The sequence below is a fragment of the Rhincodon typus genome, chromosome 43, assembly GCF_021869965.1.
Source record: "Rhincodon typus isolate 14 chromosome 43, sRhiTyp1.1, whole genome shotgun sequence".
Classification (NCBI taxonomy): Eukaryota; Metazoa; Chordata; class Chondrichthyes; order Orectolobiformes; family Rhincodontidae; genus Rhincodon; species Rhincodon typus.
The window spans coordinates 2594819-2608816 of NC_063374.1; the positions used below are offsets into that span (position 1 = coordinate 2594819).

At 43.3% G+C, this 13998-nt stretch overlaps 1 long non-coding RNA gene across 1 annotated transcript; it reads left to right on the forward strand.

The window, feature by feature from the left end:
• Positions 1–5938: 5938 nt before the first annotated feature.
• Positions 5939–10656, forward strand: LOC125487630. The gene is made up of 3 exons (XR_007266000.1): positions 5939–6080; positions 6669–6728; positions 10519–10656. It is a non-coding gene; the product is annotated as an uncharacterized LOC125487630 (long non-coding RNA).
• The last annotated feature ends 3342 nt before the right edge of the window (positions 10657–13998 follow it).

Genomic DNA, 13998 nt, shown 5'->3' on the forward strand with positions numbered 1-13998 from the left:
CTGAAGAAAACTAATTATTTTCATGTATTTTCTTTCACAGTCTTCTCTACAAAATGGAGACAAAGTGCAGAGAAGTTAACTTATTTATAGAGAAATAGCATTCAGTCCGTAAGTCTGGTTCCAAGCATCCAATGTACCACCATTCATTGTCAAGTTTGCATCTCTGTCCTTGATGAACTATAGTGTTCCAATGGGACGTAATGCGTAGTTGAGGAATACCATCTTCTTTTCTGATGCAGCTTATTTAGAGGCTTGTAGTTCAACAACTGAGACACATAATGTCTGTTCTCCCATTTTGTGCCCATTGTTTTTCATGCCATAGTGTTACACTTGTCTTTCTGCCAGTTCTTGCCAGTTTTTTATTGATTGGCACAAATTTATATTTAGCATCCTTCACACCTCTTCCAGGCAAGCATCTATTTTGTTTCTGGTCCCAGTATATGATTTTTTGGCTATATCAAACATTCTTTTTTTAAAATCAGTTCACCTTTTTCCTTTTACCTGCATGAATCAGTCATAGAATCCCTACAGTGTGGAAACAGGCCCTTCGGCACAACAAGTCCACACCGACCCTTGGAGCATCCCACCCAGACCTTTCCCCCTAATCTACACATCCCTGAATACTACGGGCAATTTAGCATGGCCAATCCACCTTGCCTGCACATCTTTGGACTGTGGGAGGAAACCCATGCAGACATGGGGAGAATGTGCAAACTCCACACAGACAGTCACCTGATGGTGGAATCGAACCTGGGTCCCTGGCACTGTGAGGCTGCAGTGCTAGCCACTGAACCACCGTGCTGCCCTAGAAGATGACTGTAGAAATACCTTTAGCATATTCAGAGACAAGAGCACTGTCTGAAATGTTCATTCAGCTGCTTTCTTTCACAAATGCTGCCTGACATATGGATTGAAGGTTGAGTCGCCCAAAACATGTCCTCTTGGAGTACTCACTGGTCTTTTTATTTTGGACCTCTTTGGTCTCTGCTCAAGCTAGCTGTCCAAATGGTTTTGTGATCCATGCCTCTAGATAACCCTCTCCAACATCTTAGGCTCAACTATTCATCTATGAGCCTGTGTCACTCACCAGCCGCCCAGACTTCCAAACTTTCTCAGAATCCAACTACTCCAGCACAACCTAATAAATGCCTGCTTTACTAGGGTTGATTCCTTGCCTGCATGTGTTGCCATATAAGTTGATAGTAGATGGAGTAAGTCAGGAAAAGTGCCCATAATACTATAAAATTTCCAGACAGAACAAACATTAAAATGATTGACTTTTTCCTGTTCTCCATCTCTGGATCTTTTTCATTATGTCTCTTAGTGTTTGTATGTGTCTGTTTACATTTACATGTATACATTGATTGATTGATCTACTTACCTCCCGTACTCAGGAACCTGAAAAATTATTATACAGAATCATGGAATCCCTACAGTCTGGAAGCAGGCCATTCAGCCCATCGTACATACACCAACCCTCTGAGGAACATCTGACTCAGACCCACCCCTCCCTACCCCGCATTTCCCATGGCAAATCCACCTAACCTTAACATCCCTGGACACTATGAGCAATTTAGCATGGCCAATCCACCTAACCTGCACATGTTTTGACTGTGGAAGGAAACCGGAGCACCCAGAGAAAGCCCACGCAGACAAGGGGGGCACATGTAAACACCACACAGATAGATGTCCAAGGGTGGATGTGCACCATGGTCCCTGGCACTGTGAGGCAGCAGTGCTAACCACACAGCTACCATGCCACCCCATAATACTACTAAACTGTTGCTTTCCCTCATCAACAGCAAGTGCCCACAAAATATCATTTTTGTCTGGTAATGGATACTGGAATTTGTTTTCTGAGTCAGTCAAATGGTCAGTTTCTCTAACAATTGCAAAAGTCGTTTGAGAAGCACAATCAATGGGTACTTTGCCATTTCCTTCAACTGTGCTCTGAATTTACTCTGTGTGATTGAATATATGCAAGTGTTAGTGCAACAACTTAGGAGCTGAAGCATAAATCCCAATTCGCGAACAATGTAATATCGTCCAACTGACCTGTTTGTCAGCCATATAATCTGATAATAGATGGAGTAAAACAGGAAAAGTGCCCATAATACCATAAAATTTCCTGATAGAACAAACATTAAAATGATTGATTTGTTCCTGTTCTCCATCTCTGGATCTTTTTCATTCCGTCTGTTAGGCTGCAAATGAAGTATCTGGCGAGCTCTGCTCGTAGTTAAGATTTGCCTGACGGTTAAAACATTGAACAACAGAACCAGAACAAAAGGAACACATGGGGTTACAATATAATGTATGAGTTCAATTGCTCTCCAAAGTTGTGAAAAATGAGTATTTGTCTTTACTACGCAAAACCAAGGGTCATTAAAGAGCCTATATTCATTTGTATACATAAAGTACCAAAAAATATTCTTCAAACAGCTTAGCACTGAAACTGTTCCTATTACAAGAAGTACTGTTTTCTCGTTTGAGTATCTACTTTTCAGCTTATGACAGCAAATCACGACAAATCAATCAAAAGTGAAAGTTGCAGTGAATCAGACAGAACAATCAGTTGTTGCATATAGCAGGATGGCATGGATGTTACATGCTTTAATGGACTTCACAAAGTAAAGCTTCCCCAGATATCTAACAGGAATCTGTCTCAGTGTTAGATCAAAGATAACGACCAGTAGATCCACTGATGCCATGGCCAACAGATAACAAGTGATGCACTTTGAGAGGCCGCACCTTCCACGAGATAGGATGGCAATACCTACTACATTAACTGTAAGGAACGAGATTAAACATGACAATTTAACATCTGTTCAATACAGAGAAGGGAGAAGGCAGAATTTTTGTTATCCATTCAGGTTAAGTTGCTACAACAGTTCCTCAGTCCTCCATGGAAAAAGGCATCGAATGAACTGGCACTGAGGATGACATGCATCCAATGGATCAAGTGTCTGTGGGTCCCCGGCAACTATTCCAGTTTAAAAAAACGAGCTTCCAGGAGACACTCCTACATATGTTCTGATCCTGGGCACTGCCCAACTTTCCACACACAGCAGAAAGAGAACACCACAGCCTTGAGCTCCCTTGTCATCTCTTCCCCTTTTAAATCAAATCCGCAGATTGCCCTCAAAATAAAGCAAAAATAGTTAACTGAGTGCCCTTCTTCCCTGCACTATTGCCCTAAATAAACTATAAAACTACAATGGTCTAAGGTGTAAGTTGGCAATGATAAATTGGGAAATATCACATAAGGGATGACGGGATGGAGAATAGGCAATTGCAAACATTTAATTAGTGCATGGATAAATTGTGACAGTTGTTCATTTGGGTCTGGCACAAAAGTAAAATAGGAAATGTAGCTAGTGATTGGGAGGAACTGAAGGAAGTTGGTACTATTTGGGAAAATGTGCTGGGGAAACTGATGGGATTAAAGGATGATAAATCCTCAGAGCTGTATTGTCTGCATCCCAGAGTACACAAGGAAGTGGCCCTAGAAATAGTGGATGCATTGCTGAACTTTCTGCTCTGGAGCTGGTGATTTACTATGACTGGACCTGTGCTATATCCAACAGGTAAACCTTTGAATGTTTCACCCTACTCAGGGTTACAGTTGCCTCAATGCAGAACTGGAAGTGGTCACATGCCTCATCAGCCTGGGTCAGGAGAAGGACTTTGTCAGAGAAGGCAAATACATTATGGGTGTGGTCTCCAAAATGACTTGTTGGGAGGAAATCCATAATTGGATACAACTGCACTACATAAACATCAATCATCCAGTTTCAATCAATAGGTAGGAAAATAAAGCTTTATGATCTAATCAGAAGTCAGGCAGGCCTCCTCCTGTACTGAAAAAATTCCATGATTCTCTGATTCAAACTTTCCAATTACTCATCCTCCAAACACCACATGTCCTGCAAATGGCAGAATCTCCAGATATTGCATTGGACTATCAGCCTACTCAGAACCCATCGAACCAGAGTGGAAGCAAATTGCCCTCGATGCTGAAGTATTCCCACATTACCTTGGGGGGGGGGGGGGGCGGGATTGACAGAAACCATAAAATCTTAGTCTTATGTGCTTTCCTTCTGAAATAGATTGCCCTACATTCTATCCTACCAAATTTCACAAACAAAACCTTTCAAACACAAGAGAGTTTTAAGTTAAACCATATTTGTTAAACTAGTCAGTCCATGTAATCCTTCAAGGCCTGATGCTATCATGGTAATTCAGCACTATACTCCTTATCAAGGTCATTCTGTTTTGACAAGCATGTTCTGTCACACAATAGCACTCAGTTACTTTGTGAACACAATTATCATTCTCATTCTAAGCACGTTCACATATCTCCATTTATCCATCCATCAGTCGCGCACTCTGATCCTTAAGCAATCTGAGTCTTCTCCTGGATAGAATCATAGAATCCTTGCATTGTGGAAGCAGGCCATTCTGCCCCTTGAGTCTACACTGACTCTCTGAACAGCATCCCACCCAGACTACCCCCTCCCACCCTATCCCTTTAATTCCTCATTTCCCACGGCTAATCCACCTAGCCTGCACATCTATGGATATGATGGGCAATTTAGCATCAATTTATCATTATCCATATCAAATTGATCATATCTGCATGGTGTAAATGTACCATTGCAAACACTTGGAGGTCTGTTTCTTTCTTCTTTTCTTTTAAGAGGGCACATGATACAAGGCAGAGGAAGAGAACCTGAGATGAACTTACAAAACATTTCTCAATGTGACTGCAAGTGAATTCCAGAAAACTGTGTGTCAAACAATATTCTGTCATTTGAGACAACAAGGTGCAGAGCTGGATGAACACAGCAGGCCAAGCAACATCATAGGAGCAAAAAGGCTGACGTTTTGGGCCTGGACCCTTCATCAGAAATGGGGGAGGGGAAGGGGGTTCTGAAATAAATTAGGAGAGAGGGGGAGGCGAATAGAAGATGGATAGAGGAGAAGATAGGTGGAGAGGAAACAGACAGGTCGAAGAGGCGGGGATGGAGCCAGTAAAGGTGAGTGTAGGTGGGGAGTTATGGAGGGGATAGGTCAGTCCAGGGAGGACGGACAGGTCAAGGGGGTGGGAAGAGGTTAGTAGGTAGGAGATGGGGGTGCGGCTTGAGGTGGGAGGAGGGGATAGGTGGGAGGAAGAACAGGTCAGGGAGGCAGGGACAAGCTGGACTGGTTTTGGGATGCGGTAGGGGGAGGGGAGATTTTGAAGCTTGTGAAATCCACATTGATACCATTGGGCTGCAGGGTTCCCAAGCGGAATATGAGTTGCTGTTCCTGCAACGTTCGGGTGGCATCGTTTCAAAATCTCCCCTCCCCCCACCGCATCCCAAAACCAGCCCAGCTTATCCCTCCCCCCCTAACCTGTTCTTCCTCCCACCTATCCCCTCCTCCCACCTCAAGCCGCACCCTCATCTCCTACCTACTAACCTCATCCCGCCCCCTTGACCTGTCCGTCCTCCCTGGACTGACCTATCCCCTCCCTAACTCCGCACCTACACTCACCTTTACTGGCTCCATCCCCGCCTCTTTGACCTGTCTGTTTCCTCTCCACCTATCTTCTCCTCTATCCATCTTCTATCCGCCTCCCCCTCTCTCCCTATTTATTTCAGAACCCCCTTCCCCTCCCCCATTTCTGACAAAGGGTCTAGGCCCTATGATGCTGCTTGGCCTGCTGTGTTCATCCAGCTCTGCACCTTGTTGTCTCGGATTCTCCAGCATCTGCAGTTCCTACTATCTTCTGTTATTTGACTTGTTTTCGGCTACAATTCAAGTTTGATCATCTTCATTAATGTGAAGTTGCAACATGCTTAAATCAGTAGTACTAATTCGTAGCTTGACTCTTGTTTGTGAAGCAGGAGTCCACGGAAACTGGGACAAATTCTCATTCTTTTCCAGGCACTTATCTCAGAGCAGCAACAACCGGGATGTGGGGTAACTGGTAAGACTATACATCTGGCACGGTGTGGATTCAGGCCTAGTCTGTACAGGGCACTTAGCATGGAACAGAACCAGCAGTCGGGAGGCAGGGAGAGACACTGTAACTGGTAAGCCTCTAAATATTGCACATTGTGGATTTGGGCCTCGTCTTTATAGGGGACTTAGCTTTGAGCAGCAGCAGCAGCAGCTGGGATATGGGGATGGACACAATAGCCTGTGGCCTGTATATAAATCAAACAAATTCAATAAAATGAATCCAGAAACAGCAGTGGCCAATTGGCTAGTAACAATGGACCTGAATGCAGATGAGGCAATGCTGATTCAGAGCTCATAAGTGGAGGTTACAGGAAAAGTTTTGGACGAAAACACAGGAGTTAGAGGCAAATTGGTCCTGAGTCTATTCAGGGGTAGGTATCTGCCAATCACTGGTGAACTGGGGTTGATTTAATCTTCTATCCTTGCTCATCAGGCAATTAAAGTTGCAAAATTTCAATAATAGCACCCTTTACCCTTTAAATAAACATTGATATTATTTGCTGTCCAGTGTCTTATCTATTGCCTGATGTTGAGTCTCTTTTGAATCTAAGAGAGTTTAAGGGGTTAATTTGTAACTATTTAATTAGGAGCATGTAACTAAATTAAACAAAGCCTAAACTTAAGTATTCCATTAAAACTCACAACTTTTGGCATTCTAGATGAAGGGAAGACCACTGAAAGGTCAAGAAACCTGAGTAATGAAATATCAAGTGTGGAAGGTAAGGTTGAGCAACACCTTATGTGACTATATTTTAATGAAAAACTGTCAAACAGAAGAATCAAACTCTGGTCTTAAATTGGTCCTTTTTAAAATGCAACCCTTAGGAGACTAAAACAACTTTAAATAATGAAGAAGTTACGACCTAACTTGAAACTCATAGTCACGTCCTAACTACTTTCTTCTTTCAAATTGTTTTCTTTTTAATCAACATGTGAATTGAGGAGTTTTGAATAACTGAATATAAATGAAGGTAAAGTACAGACCACTATTCACTACTTCGTGGAAACATTTACCTTCAATGTGTTAATTAGTTTTCCAACGTAATAAAAATTCTCCAGTTTTTTTTATGTTTTGCAATTCAATATCAGAAGTGGGAATGTTTAGATTTTTCCAATTTGTGTGGAATGATGTTGCAACCTCTACACAGCTGTGGACAGCTGGCAGGGTATAAATTAATGGCACTAACAATCTATCTCCTTGGAGTTTAATGTTAATTATTGCAGGCGGCACAAAGGACAGGATCATTTCATTCAGAAAATGAAAGACTTTTTATAATGTTGACAAGATATGTTATCTGATCATTGCCATTATTGGTGCTCCTGGTAAGTGACAGTAGTTGTGCAAAGCTGAGGTTTGAGCTGGTCTCTGTATTTACTTTATCACTGATGATGTTACATGCTGCTCTAGTGGTCATATTAATGCAGGCAGCCAATTAGTGACAATTTCTTGAAGCCGTATGATTTAAATTCTCTCAACAGTTCTTTTATGGGCATGGAGAGCACAGCATTTATTGCCAATCACTCATGACCCCTTGGGTGGGAGTGGTGTGTGGGCATCTTTATCAACTGACATCTGTGAATTTCGATATGCCCATAGTACTTTAGGAAGAGAGTTCCAGGATTTTATGGCAAAGGAAATAACAATTCAGGATGGTGAGTGGCTAGCTCAAACACTGATCTTAACGCTAATCCAAACCCAAACCATAACCCTAACCCTATTGCACGTTGTGGTGTTCTCATGTATCTGCTGCCCCTGTCCTTCTAGAGTTGGAAAGTATTGTTGAATGGGCCTTACAGGACTGATGCAGTGTATCTCACAGATTGTACAGGCTGCTGCCACTCTATGTCAGTGGTGGAGGAAAATTAATGTTTAGTGATAACATACTAATTAACTGGAAATCTGATGTCCTGGATAGAGTCTTGAATTTTGTTCCAGCTGCACTCATCTGGGCAAGTGGAGAGTATTCCATCACACTCATGACTGATGCTTTTTAAATAGTGTGCCAGCTTTGGTGGGTTAGTAGATGGTACTCACTTCAAAATTCCTACCCTCTAACCTACTCTTGTAGCCACAATATTTATATGTCTAGTCCAGTTTCATTTCTGATCGATGGTATCCCACAGGAAGTAAATGTTGGGGATTCATCATGGCAATACCATTGAATATCAAAGTCTCAAAACTGAACAATGAGATAAAATGATGCTCATGGGATTAAAAAAGGCAACAGCAGAATGGATACAACATTGGCACAGAGACAGACACACATGAGTTGTTCAGCAGCAGAGAGGGGTAAATCATTCTATTGCCTGCAGTGTACTGGACATCTAGAAGCTGACACTGGGACACACGCATAAACTGTACAACAGCAGATGGGAGGGAATCATTCTCTGTGACCTGCAGTGTGTTGGACACGTACAATGAAGAAACCTAAAACAGCTGACTGATGATGGGATGGAACAATTTAAATGGGGATGTAGGGGTGGCAACAGAGACAGATTTGCACACACAAGAATGCAGAATTATCAAATGTGGGCGTTGCTCAATCAGGAGCCAATGTATGTCAGTGAGCTCTGGAAGTGCTGGGGAAATGGGACTCGGCGTGAGGAATGATAAAGGACAGAAAATGAACAATGGGAATTAACAGGTCATTTTCAGGTGTCAGGCTAGTATGACAGGCTGCCACAAGGACCATTGCTCAAGACATAGCTATTTATAATCTCCATCAATGATTAAAATGGAATTTTTGTGTGTTACATTTTCTGATAAGACAAAGTTAGGAGGGTCAGTAAACTACAAGGAATAGCAGAGAGAGGTTGGAAAGGAGTTTGAAAGGGTTCAATGAGTGAGTGAGGAAGAAACAGTCTGTAAAGCATAATGTAAATACCTGAGGGTCTTGAATTTTAAGCAGAAAGAAGGGAGGTTTGCCTCCAGGTTGTTTGATTTGGAGATTTGAACTCACGTAAAATAGAAACATAGAAGATAGGAGCAGGAGGAGGCCATTTGGCCCTTCAAGCCTGTTCTGCCATTCTTCACAATCATGGCTGATTGTCCAACTCAACAGACTAATCCTGCTTTCTCCCCATAACCTTTGATCCTATTCACCCCAGGTGCTATATCTAGTCACCCCTAGAATACCTTCAATGTTTTGGCATCCACTACTTCCTGTAGAAATGAATTCCACAGGCTCACCACTGTTTGGGTGAAGAAATGTCTCCTCATCTCTGTCCTAAATCGTCTACCCCAAATCCTCATACTGTGACCCCTGGTTCTGGACACACCCACCATCGGGAACATCCTCCCTGCATCTACCCTGTCTCGTCTTGTTAGAACTTTATAAGTCTCTATGAGATCCCCCCTCATTCATCTGAGCTCTAGCAAAAACAATCCCAACCTAATCAATCTCTCCTCATACATCAGACCTGCCATCCTTGGAATCAGCCTGGTAAACCTTCACTGCACTCCCTTGAGCGCAAGAGCATCCTTCCTCAGAAAAGGAGACCAAACAACACACAATATTCTAGGTGTGGCCTCACCAAGGCCCTGTATAACTGCAACAACACATCCCTGCTCCTGTACTCGAAACCTCTCACAATGAAGGCCAACATACCATTTACCTTCTTTACCACCTGCTGCACCTGCAAGCTTACCTTCAGTGACTGGTGCACAAGGACGCCCAGGTCCCGCTGCACACTCCCCTCTCCAGATTTAAAACCATTCAGGTAGTAATCAGCCTTCTTGTTTTTGTTTCCAAAATGAATCAGCTCACATTTATCCAAATTGTACTGCATCTGCCATTGATTTGCCCACTAACCCAACATGCTGAAGGATCTCTGCATCCTCATCACAGTTCACCGTCCCACCCAACTTGGTGTCATCTGCAAACTTTGAGATATTACATTTTGTTCCTTCATCCAAATCATTAATATATATTGTGAATAGCTGGGGTCCTGGCACCAATCCTGTGGCACCCCACTAGCTACTGCCTGCCTATCTGAAAAGGACCCATTAATCCCTCCTCTTTGTTTCAGGACGTATTAATTCTTGCTGTTTGTAAGAATGATTATGGTTGGCCATCCAAATGCTTTCCGATGTAGGGCTGTGTGACCCTCAGAATGGTTTCTTTAATAAACTGTGTTTAAATAAAATTTACCTGGAGCTTCCAGCTGCCCTGTGACGTCATATGACATGAACAGTATTGGCCTTCAACTATTGTGACGCAATAATGTAGCTCCTGGAACATGAATGTGAATTAGTCGTGGGTCACGTGGTACTGAATCATTCAATGAAATGTTGTTACATCTCTAGCTACTTACATTTGTACATTATAGTCACAGGCACTTCTATGTCTGACCTCAGCTTAAGCAATTGTTCTGCTTCTATACTTTATTTCTGATATTCATGATGCTTTTTCTTGGTGAAGAAATGTTGTGTTTTGGTGGCTGAATTTACTGAACAATAACCGAAAAATGGGATTCAAATCCAGTCTGTGTCTTTTCTTTTCCTCTCAGATCCTTTCTCGTTGTCTCCAAGGGAGGGTTGAGAGCAAGTCCCGGATCCGCCTTGTGACATACAGACTGGAATCAATCTCCCCAGTGGCCTGCAAGTTTAAATCCGAATATACAAGAGGGGAAAGCGAAATTGAGACAATGGGGTGGAGTAGGGCAGAATGAAGGAGAGGGACAGACAGAAAGACAGTGAGGGAGTTGTTCAGAGGGATGGGGTTGGGGAGGGGGGCGCATAGACACATAGACATGAACTTTTGACCTCCGTTATCATAATTTATGATAGTTGCAGTATGATCTTTTCCTTCATCCTACACAGTAACAGTATATTGGATGTGGGCTTGTGGCACAACGGTAGTGCATCTGACTCCAATTTAAAAAGTTGTGTGCTCGAATCACATCAGGCTTACTGTGTTTGAGTGCAGCTCAAACCCCAAAATGTATATAAGGGTAGAGTTTTTTGTCTGTGGATGCTTATTGATCAAAATCCTTCCTCGGCTACTTTCATGCAAAGATTTGCTGTCAGGTTTATTTGGGAACAATGTTTCAGGGATGTAGTGTGCCCATTGTTTGGGTAAAGGCTCAGTTCCCCCAGTGTGAGAAATAAAACACTAACTGTTCATCATGGAGTTCAAACACACAGCCGCCTCCCTCTGGGCAGCCGCTTCATTCAGTTAGAATCTTAGAATCCCTACAGCATGAAAGCAAGCCATTGGACCCATTGAGTCCAAGTCAACTGTCCAAACAGCATTCCACCTAGATCCATTCCATTTCCCTAATCCCAAAATTCTGCAGTTAACATAGCTTAACCCTTCCAGCCTGCACATCCCTGGACACCACAGACAATTGAACATGGTCAGTTGGTAGGTAGTGGAGCGGATAGGGTGCAAGAGAAGACAGACAGGTCAAGGACCTCCCAGTCGTGAACCACTTCAACTCCCTCTCCCACTCCCTGGATGACATGTCCATCCTGGGCCTCCTCCAGTGTCACAACGATGCCACCCGGAAACTGGAGGAACAGTGCCTCATATTCCACCTTGGAAGCCTACAACCTAATGGTCTCAATGTGGACTTTACTAGCTTCAAAATCTCCCCACTCCCGACCTCATCCCAAGACCAGCCACCCCTCTCATCCCCGCCTCATTGACCTGTCCGTCTTCCCTCCCACCTATTGGCTCCTCCCACTTCACTGACCAATCCCCAACACTACCTACTGACACTCACCTTCACTAGCTTCATCCCCGCTTCCTTGACCTGTCCGTCTTCTCTCCCACCCTATCCGTTCCACTATCTACCTGCTATCACCGTCCGCCCCTCTCTATTTATTTCAGAGCCCCCTTGCCTCCCCCAGTTCTGAAGAAGGGTCCAGACCCGAAACATCAGCTTTCCTGCTCCTTTGATGCTGCCTGGCCTGCTGTGTTCCTCCAGCTCCATACTGCGTTATCTCAGAGTCCAACATCGGCAGTTCTTACTATTTAACATGGTCAGTCCACATAACCTGCATATTTTTTGACTGTGGGCGGCCCGGTGACTCACAGTGCCAGGGAGCTAAGTTCGATTCCAGTCTCAGGTGACTGTCAGTGTGGACTTTGCACATTCTCCCGCGTCTGCGTGTGTTTCCTCCCACAGTCCAAATATGCACAGTTCAGGGGGATTGGCTATGCTAAATTGCCCACAGTGTTCAGGGATGTGTAGGGTAGGTGTGTTAGTCATGAAAAATGCAGGGACAGGGTGGGGGTGGGGTGGGTCTGGGTGGGATCACCTTCGAAGGGTTGGTGTGGACTACTTGCGTCAAATAGCCTGCTTCCACACTGTTGGCATCCTATAAGGAAACCGAAACAATGTGCAAACTCCACACATCCAGTCAAATGTGGCTCCCTCGTACTGTGAGGCAGTACTACTAACCACTGAGTCACGGCGCCAGTAACAGCGGGATGTTAATAACATATGCACACCCAGATTTATTTTTCAATCTATCAGGAGATTCCAGCTCCTTCTGTTATAGCAGGTGACAGTGAGTTCAAAACAAAATGTTTCCAAACAACAGAAATTCCTTTCCTCTCACTGGAAACAGTTTAAAGTGATCTTTATTCAACAGCAGAAGCAGAAACCATAGTCTCACAGGCCCTCTTCTCAATAACGGCGAGCCAGAATTTTATAATCTGTGTCAGTAAAATCCAACGGCAGATAATGAGTTCAGTTCCAGTTTTAACAAAAACAGAAGTTGCTGGAAAAGCTCAGCAGGTCTGGCAGCATCTGTGAAGGAAAATCAGAGTTAATGTTTCGGGTCCGGTGAACAGGGTAATGCAGGTGGGTCTGGATGGGATCATCTTCGGAGGGTTGGTGTGGACCTGTTGGGCCAAATGACCTGTTTCCACACTGTTGGGATCCTATAATGAAACCAAGTTCTGACAAAAGGTCCCGACCTGAAATGTCAGGTTTCCTTTTCCTTTGATGCTGCCTGGCCTGCTGCGTTCCTCCAGCTCCACACTTTATTATCTAGTTTCAGTGCTAATCTGTTTGAAGAATATTTTTGGTACTTTATGTACACAAATGAATACCGGCTCGCAAACGATCCTTGGTTTTATGTTGTAAAACCAACATTATATTGTAACCTTATGTATTCTGGTTCTGTTGTTTAATGTTTTAACCGGCAGACAAATCTTAACTACAAGCTCCCAGAGACTTTGCTTGCAGCCTAATGTATGGAAAGAAAAAGATCCAGAGATGGAGAACAGGGAAAAAAAAAATCAATCATTTTAATGTTTGTTCTATCAGGAAATTTCATAGTACTATGGGCGCGTTTCCTGACTTAATCAGTCTATTATCAAGTTATATGACTGACAAATGGTTCAACAGGACGACATTATATAGTTTGCGAATTGGGATTTATGCTTCAGCTCCTAAGCTGTTGCACTAACTCATGCATACATGCAATCACACAGAGTAACTACAGAGCACAGTTGAAGCAAATGACGCAGTACCGTGACTAGTGGTGTTCTGCAGGGATCCTTTCTGGGACCTCTGCTGTTTGAGATTTATATAAATGACTTAGATGAAAATGTAGATGGGTAGGTTAGTCAGTTTGCAGATGATACAAAGATTGGTGGAATTGTGGACTGTGTAGAAGGTTGTTAAAGGGTACAGTGGGATATAGATCAGTTGCAGATATTGGTGGAGAAATGGCAAATGGAGTTTAATCTGGTTAAGTGTGAGGTGTTGCATTTTGGGAGATCAAATGTTGAAGAAAGGTTTGCAGCTAATGGCAGGACTCTGAACAGCATTGATGTACAGAAAGATCTTGGGTTTCAAGTCCAGAGCTCCCTGAAAGTGGCCACGCAAGTAGATAGGGTGGTAAAGAAGGCATATGGCATGCTTGCCTTTATTGGTCAGAGAATTGAGTACAAGAGTCAGGATGTCATATTGCATCTTTAAAAGATTTTGGTGAGGGCACAACTAGAGTATTGCATTCAGTCTGGTTGCCAT